The following is a 10,530-nucleotide window of genomic DNA, read 5'->3' on the forward strand; positions in this document are numbered from 1 at the left end:
ATATTCATTCTTATTCTCTTTCTTTCATTTTGAGTCAGCATCAAGTGCATCCACCTCAGAAAGCAAAAACTGAATTCAAGCATTTATTTACTCCAGCTACATTTGTCTAAAATAAACAAAAAAAGGAGCAGATGTAGGAGCAGTACAAGAAGATAGGGGCTTCCAAGTCCAATGCATCCCAGGACATAAAACTCCTGGACAGATCAGAAGTCAGGGGCTTCCATTCAGCAAGGCTGTGGGGAAAAGCCCAGAAAACCCCAGAATGCAAGGCCTTTGGGGAAGCCATTAACTTAGAAGCAATAAGCACATAGCATTTCCCCTTAGCTTGAACCCAACCTCTTCTTCTCTCTAAGTTATCAGTTGTTATGCCAAAAAACCACTAGGGCTAAAAGTTCGTCAGGAACCTTACTAGGGAGTCAACCAATGAACTACCAAGTACAGCTGAGCAATCATACATTGACATATCAATCATATATAGAAAACTGTCTTTAATCTTTGAAGTAACCTATATTCATTGTCTTTACCCTGTGAATCATTACCTATCATTGTTTCTGTATGAAGATTACCTAATTCTTTTACCTACGTCATTTACCTTATAAATTGTAGACCCCAACTCAATAAACTTCACCTCCACTCTGAGAGACTGTCTGTGTAGTCATAAGATGGATTGGTCCTCCTGTAACCCAGCCACCCCATACTTTTTGTCCCGACTTGATGACCCATAAAACTACATCATGTGATAGCTTTTTAAATTCTTATAATTAGCTATCATGCTTCCCTACATAATTAATAATAATAATAGCTAGTATTTATATAGCACTTGAAATCCTGCAAAGCACATTGCATATTCACTAGACCCTTTTAACAAGTGTGGAGGGCAGATTATTGTCCCCACTTTACAGATGATGACATTGAGTCACAGAAAAATTAAATGTCTTGTCCCATATAGCTAGAGAAAGATTTGAACTCTGGTCTTCCTGACTCAAGGTCCTATGCTCTATCCACTTTACCAGTTTGATGCCTCATCTCTCATGTAAGTTAAACACCAATTGTTCCTTCTCATGGCATGTTCTTAAAATCTTTCACCATTTTAATTGTCCTCCTCCAGGCATTGTCAAGCTTACCAATGTTCTTCCTAAAATGTGACACTCAAAACCATTCTGGAAAGTCCCAGGATGATTTGACCCAAGTTGAATACAAGTATTATTGCTTGAATGGGTCTAGACACCATTAAGAACAGCCCATGTTCCAGGCACCATGGTAAGGGCTAGAGATTTTTTTTTTAAAATTTAAATCAGTCTCTGACCACAGGGAACTCACCTTCTAATGGGAGAGTCAACATGTAAATAGTAAGTTACTCATCATGAGCTTGCAGTTCCCCAAAACATTCAGATCTGTTCTTGACACAAAGTGACATGTAGTCATGCATTACCACACCTTGGGAAGCTGATTTTTGAGCCCTTTTAAGATTTCAAATTTATCCCTGTTGTCCCTAATTAGGGCTATCTCTAACATCCCTGTTTCCAAAAGGAGATGCTGTGTGAAGTGACGAAGAACAGGGACTAGCAAACTGCCCAAGGATTAAAACCATTCTTAAGTTGGAGTATATAAGTAGGTGTGGATTTGACCCATGGGGCTGGAGTCTGCCACCTCTGACATAGACATGAGACCTTATGTTCAGTGGGACGCTAATAGTCGTGTCCTGACACATAATGATTCTTTGTCATGCTGGGCTAGTTCCCAAAGCTTTCACTCTCTCAAGCAACTCTCTGAAACCATAAATTGCCAAGTCTGTGCAGATGTTGAGGATTTTCCACACTGGAAGTTCCCCATACCATTTAGTTCACAATCCAATTTTATCTCCTCCATTCCCCTCCTCCCCTCCTTCTTCTCATTCAATTAGGTATAATATTCTAAATTGTTGAGATCTTTTTGAATCCCTCCTAGTCATATGGTGTGTTATCTACAAATGTGATAGATAAACATGCCCTGTATGTATCTTTATCTAATTCACTGATAGAAATGTTAAACAGTTCAAGGTCAGGGACTGATCCCTGAGGTGCTCCACAAAAGATATCATTCCAAAGAGTCTGTTGAACCATTAATAATTATTTGTCAAGACTTCCTATTCAAACAGTTCTGAATTCATGTAAATATATTACAGTCTAGCCCACATCTTCCTTTCTTTTTTTTCAAGATTAGCATAATGTTACAGTGAATAGAGTGCTGGACCAGGAATCAAGAAAACCTGAGTTCATATCTAGTTGTGTGGCCCTTGGCAAGTTTCTTACTTACCTCAGTGTACTTCAGTTTCCTCATCTGTAAAATGGGGATAATAATAACACTTACCTCCCAGGGTTGCTGTGTAAATAAAATGAGATAGTATTTGTAAAATGCTTTGTAAACTTCACAGTGTTATATTAATGTCAATGAATACTATGATTTTGCCCAATGCTTTGCTAAAATCTAGATAGATATTTTCAAGACTCTCTTTATCTACCAGACTGGTTGTCCCATCAAAAAAGGAAATAAGCTAAGACTGACAAGACCAGGTCTTAAAATCATGCTGGCTTTTTGTGATCCCTGTCTCCTGTGTTCATTAATCCTTTTGATCATAGGGTCTAGAATTTTTCCAGGAAGAAAAGTCAAGCTTTATTGTCTGGTCTATGGTTTGCATATTCCATTCTCTTCCCTTCTTTCTGAGATCATAATATATGTCCTCCTCAAGTTCTCCTACTATAACTCTCATTCTCACTATGATTGTTTAAAAAGAAAATTTGCCAATATCATATATTTCAAACAGCCCAACTGGGGACCTCACTTCTGGGAAACCTACAAGGTTTCAACCACACCTTATTTCCAAAGGCTTGTATTAAGCTACCCTACTCACCAAGAACCAGAATGAAGAGGGGATCCATTGGGATAAGAGAAGAGATCAGAAAAATTCTTTGTTATAAGTATGGCTCTCAGGAGAAAGAAGGGAAGGAGTACAAAGGAAAATGTAGTCAATATAAAAGATGTCAATAAAAAAGTTTTTAGAAAGGAAACTAAAAAAGTCACCTCCTCTAACTTGCCTTTTATCTGGCCTAACATATGGAAAAACACATTTGCTCATCTGTTCCAGAATTCATCTGATATGGGGTTGATATCATCAATCAACAAGTGTCAGTTTTGCAGAACTCCTTATTAAAATAATAGGTCACATGGTTATCTCAGTAAGGCATGAGCACTAAACCAAACAAGATAGCGCCCATTAACTGGCCACCTCCAAAGGCTTAAACAAACTCACCTGTAAGATCTAAGAATTTTTTTAGAATGTGGAGACCACTGTCGCAAATTTATAAGGAATGATGTTAAACTGATGAATAGTATCACTCATAAATTATATGATTAAAGATGCCCAGAAGAAAAGTAAATAAAAAAAGTCAAATTGCTCTTTAAACCCTATGATGACATTTGAAAATGATTAGACAGAAGTTTCTAAACACTTGATCAGCTCCCTCATACAAGCGTTAACCTATATAGGTCAAAGAAATGGAGCATTTCATCTTGCATGCTACAATTGAGGATTTGGAAGCACTTTCAGCAGAGGATATATTGACAGTGAGGCTGACTATTCTATATGCAATGTAGAATACTTGGCTTGGAAACAGACAGTCACTGAAAAATTTAAGAACCAAGTTAATGGAGCCAAACTTCTAGGGTGGACTGACAACATTTCACTGACATATCTGGGCCCCATACCAAGTTTAAAATTGCTTGCCAGAGATCGGTAGCATCACTGACAAACTATTCATTCATCATGTCTAGACAGCCAAGCCTAATATGAATGCAGATGCTCTATCCTAAATGTCACTAAAGCTTGGGTGTAATTTAAGAAAGGGAGGAAGATAATAGATGATAACAATGGAGCTGAGCTACAATAAAATGGAAGTAAGGCTTAGAGTTTGGATCTTCAAATGTATATGAAATTTGTTCAATGAATCAACCAGCTCTCTTTTCCTGAAATGTCCGTGAATGACTGAAAGTGAGAGGAGATGGATGATGAAGCACTATAGAAAGCAATATAAGCCAAAGGACTGAATGTAAAGGGCTCTAATCCTATTGCCTAGAAGACACTTTACTTTCGAGACAGTGGTCTAAATTAGAATTATGTAATGGGATGTTGCATACCAGATGTTAACTGATGCATACACAGGATTAGGAAACAGTTGCTGCTACCCAGTACATTTTGTTCTGTGGAAACAAAATCAGTATATGATGAGTTTATACACATGGAACAAGAGAGAATTAACTATAGGTCTAATAAAAAATATATTGAAACAGCTCAATATGGCAGCAGATGTCATTAAGAATCATTAGATTTGGGTTCAATGAAAGAAGACTTCTACCAAACCTTGGGGACTTTTTTATTTTGACAATTCATCTCTGAAAAAATATAGTAAAGCCATAAACCATATTTAAGGGGTGGCTGATCATTTCACTAAGTACTTATAAGGAACCTAGTAAGAGTCTAATATACATAAAGTATTTTGGGAGCTGTATTTCATAGTGAATGTACTTCTCTCCAGGATCCATTTTGACCAAAGGAGTTTCAGAGAACCCAAGGAATTGTTAACTCTGAGAAGTATTATGAAGTCTTGAATTATACTTTATCACCCCCAAGGAAATGTTATCTAATTTTAACTGAGCCAGTAAGCATGGAATTCTCTTTTTCCTTTGGTTGATTCTTTGACACTGAAGAGTAAATCCAAATCCTTTCTCCCATTGTTTAAGCCTTGCTTCCATATCACCTCTTTTCTTACCTCTTGAGAATTTTATTGACTTTGAAAAAAAAATAGTAACTAACTGCCATAATCTTCCTTCTCTCTCTCTCTCTCTCTCTCTCTCTCTCTCTCTCTCTCTCTCTCTCTCTCTCTCTCTCTCCCCCCGCCCCAACTCTCAATTCCTTCCATTGCTTTAGTCTCTCAAAAAGTGGTGGATTATATCTTTTGCAAGACTAACCTCTCTACTTGTGCCTTTCCTCTCATTTCTTCCTATCTGTTGCAAGTGCTTGAAACCTTTCAATCCTTCTCATCTTCAGTCTCTCTTTACCTACTAGCCCTTTCCTTTTTGCCTATGAATATTCCCAAAGTTCCCTTGTCCTTCCAAAACTTTTACAAGATCCTCCTATCCCTTCAAGTTATCATCCTATCTCTTATTCCATTGCATTCTATCTCCTGATTCCATTCATTTCCATTGGCTATCCCTAATTCCTGGATTTCTCACCTTCCTTTTTCTCTGCTTCTTGGATTTCCTGGTTTTATTCTTTTCTCAACTCAAAGCCTTCCTTTTGCAAATGGTCTCTCCAAGATTTTCTTAATATACCAGTTCCTTGCCTCTGAAATGATCTCCAATTTATCCTTTATGTGTCTTGTTGTACATAATGTTCATATGTCATCTCCCTCGTTAGAATATGAACTCCTTGAGGGCTGAAACATAGTATTTACTAAATTATCTATTGGCTCAATTTAAAGCCCTGAAAACTTTTTAGCAAGCCATTATTCAATTCTCTGAGGAGAATGAGATAAAAACTAACATATAAAGGTAATCTAACACATATGTAAGAAACACACAGGCCAAGGGGTACCTTGCAAGTCCTAGCACTAAGAATCCTTTTCTTCTTTTCTGTAGTCCTCATGAAATTCTCCTCTGGAGCATCTCTCTGCTGGTCCCCATGGATCAAAGCACCTATCTAGAGTCTATCACCACCATTCTTTCCATCATAAGGAGTCACATTCCTTGAACCTGGTTTCTCCTTTTTGTAGCTATCCTCCTATATATACTTGTTTGTCTATGTACTCATTTATTTGTATTTGTCCTAGTGCATCTCGTTTATGCTTCTGATTAGATGTTTTGATTCCAACCAATCCAAGCTGGATGCACATTCTGTTATTGGTTCACTCTCTCTGATAACATAGTCAGCAAGAAAATGGTGAAAAGTGTGTATGTAGGCATTGAGACAGAGGCAGGGGAGAGAGAGAGAGAGAAAGGAGAGGAGGCGGGGGATCGGGAGAGGGGGAAGGAGAGAGAGAGAGACAGAAACAGAGAGACAGACACAAAGAGACAGAGATTCTTTCTTCCCTCCTTCTCAGGGGCTTGACTTGAATCATAATCTTGAACCCTTTGGCTAGATTTTTGAAATATCTATGCTATTAAAAGCTCCCAGAGACATGTTTGACACATTTCATTAGCCAATCAAGATTTTTTTCCCTTTTCAATATAATCAAAAGAGTTTTCATCTGAGTATATTGACAATCTTGTTTATACATCCTATCTGCTAATTGATTGATTGAATTTGTAACCGAACCAAGGATATAGTGCTTATTTTTAATTGAGGTGAGAGAATGAAATTCTATCTCAGCATTCTTATTAGATGTAATCTTAATTTCAACTCTATATTTTGACCCATCACAATCTTTTGGGATCCTGACTCTGTTATTCAATGTGTTAATTGTCCCTCCCAATTGTGTATCCTCTTCAAATTTGATGAGTACACAATCTATCCAAGTCATTGACAGAAATGTCAAACAGCAAAAGACCAGTCATAGATCCCTGGGGATCTCCAATGGAAACCACTTAATTTTAGTCTTATCCAATTTATAGTTCTCCCTCTACACCACAAGAATAATGTGATAATCTAATTGATACTTTACTCAAATATTTGGTAAATTATATCCAGAGTGTTCCATCTACCAATGTAATAACCTTTTAGTGAGGTTGGGGGATGTAGTTGGATGAGAATATGGTTGAGGGTGAAGTCTGGGGTTTCTTTCCTTTGAGTCAGTGTTTCCATTTCCATGTGTTATGTGTTTCTCTGGGGAAATTTTGGTATTTTCACTTGCCTGACTTCTTAGGTCTTTTGCATAAAATGAACCTATGGTACTTTGCATCCCAAGATCAGTAGCAGCTGTTTTCTTGACACCACTGTGTGAGATTTTTCTTATTCTCAAGTATACTTGTGTCAGATATAAGCACAGAACAGAAGGAGGGTCTTGCATAGAGCAGAGGATTAATAATGTTTGTTGAATTAAATCCAGAATATCTGCTCTGAATTCCATCTTGTTGTTTCTACTCCTTCTACCCTTTCCTCCTTAACCATACCCTTGGAAGACGTTCATCTTACCTCCACCTTGCCCTGCCCTGCTCCCAAATTCACTGTATCTCTTACTTCTGATATAGTTTCTGGTTCTCCACAAAGTTGTAGAGGTCTTAGAACAGAGTTTTTCAAACAATGGAGCATGACTAGGGATGTAATAGTAAATATTTAACAACCAGATCTTAAATTTAATCTGCATTAGATTTTTAGCATTTGTCAATTTCCAACTTTTAGATGCTCATATTACATCAAAATTTTAACAATTGTCTTTTGTGAGCTGGATTAAGCTGATTTCAGTCTAGTTCAGATTCCTGTGGAGAACCAAAGGCATCTTTTGATAGTCTGTGCCCACCACTGGTCTTGCTTTTACCTGGTTCACTAAGTTAATATCAGCAATTCCCAATTTCTCAGTTTCCTCATTATTAAGATCATAGCTCACATTTTTATAAAAAATGTTATATAATTTTCTATGTAATTAAGATCACATTTTAATATAATTTTAAGGGTTATAAAACCTTAAACATACTTGTGTAGAAGATGAAAAATAGGAGCTATACCTGTAACCTAATTGGTAGAAGAAATTTCTAGTAAAGAAACATCTCCTATCAATGCAGATTGGCCATCTATTTTCAGAGTTGCCTAGAGCACTAAAAGGTCAATCACATGTCCAGGGTCCAGCCTTAGGACCAGAAAGTTTGGTTTCCAAGTGTAAAAATATTACCAATTTTATATTCCAGAAAACTGAGATGCAGATAATTTAATGGACTTGCCTAATGCCGTACTGTTAGGCATGGTAAAAAGAAATCTTCAGCCTAGGTCTCTTGGGAGGTAATGATCTTTCCACTACAACACCCTGGGCTGAACTTGCTTGTTCTCCATTGTTCCTTCAAGGTCTAATAGTCTTTGACTTCATGAGGAGGAAGAGTATTGTATTCTTGGACCTTAAAGCAAAGCAGACTAGAGCTGTTTATTCAACTGGAGAAAATTTTCTGCTTTTTGTAGTCCCCAGACCTCTATCCACAATCTTAACTGACCAAGCAAGTAAGGGCTAGGCTGTCCTTATCCTGTTGCATGCTTCCTGTTTAGATAAGAAGACTTGATTTGGTGAGAAGTACAACCTATTTTCCTATATCAGGACAGGTTTGTATTGTCTTAAGAGGAAGGAGAATGATCTACAGAAGGCATCAAACATTTGCATACGTGAAAACAAAGATCCTTTTAGTAATACAAAACAAATTTAATGAGGTCTAACTGAACCCCAATCTGGTCCCAGTTCTGGTATGTGAGAGCTTTTGAAAGACAGCCTAGAGCTAGGAGAATATGACAAGCAAAGAGATGAAGAGATTATAGAAATAAAATTGTTTTCTTTTAGGGGGAAAAAAAAGAGCAGAAGGCAACGAGGGGTTCAGTGGATTGAGAGCCAGCCCTAGAGATGGGAGGTCCTAGGTTCAAATCTGGCCTCAGACACTTCATAGCTGTGTGACCCTGGGCAAGTCACTTAATAGCAATTGCCTAGCCCTTACCCCTCTTCTACCTTGGAACCAATACACAGTATTGATTCTAAGATAGAAGGTAAGGATTTTTTTTTTAAGAAAAAGAAAGAGTAGAGAAGACAAAAATTGATTGAAAGGGAGGAAATGGGAAATGCTAATTAGCAACGAAGGAGACTTTGTCGACTTCCCTTTTTTAACTGATATAGCCACCTCTCTTCTGAGAAGCTGTTTCCAAACCCTTGTCCTAATGTACATAGATAGGTTTCAAAGATCAGAGATGAACCTGTTTGTTACTGAAAGAGCATTTTCCTCCCAATCTCCCTTGGACCTTCTCTTCATGCACCTGTGGGCATCCCTGCTGGTAACTGGTGAGTAGAACAAAGTTTTCTGTGACCCAAAACCTCTAAAGTGATCTTAAAGGAAAAACTCCTATACTGGGTATCTGGGAGAAAAACAATAATGGCTAATTTTTCTTGCTTTTTACTTTTATTTTTTATTTAAACAAGTTGGCTTTATATTACAGTGATTTTTTTAGGAAAACCTCCCATTCCCCATCTTCTCTTCCTCCAGACAGATCTCTCCTTTATTTTTTAAAGACCATTAAACAAATGGCAAAAGATCAAACCTGCAATATATTCAACACTCTAACCTTGTCCCCATGAAGAGAGTATGTTTTTTGATCCATCCTCTCAGACAAATATTGGGTTTTTGTTTGTTTTTTTTTTTTTGTAACTCAGGGATCCTACTAGTGATATTTTCTTCCTTCCTTTCTTTCTTTTTAATCTTTACCTTCCACCTTAGAACTGATATTTTGTATTGATTCCAAGACATAAAAGTGGTAAGAACTGGGCAAGGGGGATTAAGTGACTTGCCCAGGATCACATAACTAGAAAGTATCTGAGGTTCAATTTGAATCCAGAACCTCCAGTCTCTAGGTTTAACTCTAAACTCACTGGACCACTCATCTCTGACATAGTGATATTTTCAGTCACATTCTGTATGTCGTTTTTTGGTTCAGATTCTTTTACTCTGCATAAATTCATGCAAATTTCCCTATGTTTCTCTGATATAGTAATAATAATAGCAAACACTTACATTTATATAGTACCTATTATATGCCAAGTATTATGCTAAATATTTTACATTATTATCTCAACTGAATCTCACTACAACCCTAGGAGATAGATGCTGTTATTACCTCCCCCCCCCCTTTTTCCTTAGAGGAAACTGAGGGAAAGAAAAGTTAGTTGTTTTGCCTATGATCAAAAAACTTGTAAGAGTCTGAGGCTGATTTTGAACTCAGATCTTCCTGACTCCAGGCCTGGTGTTCTATCTATTGTGCTACCTAGCTCTAAACTCATTTTCATCATTCCTTAATGGATCATAATATTTCATTATGTTCACATCATAGATCATTAACTGGAAAGAACTCTCAAAAGTTTTCTAACCTTACTCCCTCATTTTATACCATGAGGAAACTGACACACTGAAGTGACTTACCCAAAGTCATACAGATAATATGTATCAAAAGTCAAGTTTGAACCCAAGATCTGACTCCAGAGCCTCTGTTTTTTCCACTATACCTTCATGTCATAGTTTATTCAACCATTCCCTAATAAATGGGCATTCAAATTGTTTCCAGTTTTTGACCATAAATATTTTGGGTCTTTGTTTCTGTTTTTCCAATCTTTAGGAGATAAATTCATGGTGAGATTGCTGGATAAAAGTGTATAAACAATATAGTAACTTTTTGGTAAAATTTCCAAAACAATGTTCAGAATAGTTAGACCAAGGCACAGCTCCATCCACAGATATATGCCCCTTTCTCCCTCCAGCTCCTCCAAAATTAACTATCATCATTTTTGTTACCTTTGCTCTCTGATGAGTAAAATGAAATCT

The sequence above is a fragment of the Monodelphis domestica genome, chromosome 2 (genome assembly GCF_027887165.1).
Source record: "Monodelphis domestica isolate mMonDom1 chromosome 2, mMonDom1.pri, whole genome shotgun sequence".
Classification (NCBI taxonomy): domain Eukaryota; kingdom Metazoa; phylum Chordata; class Mammalia; order Didelphimorphia; family Didelphidae; genus Monodelphis; species Monodelphis domestica.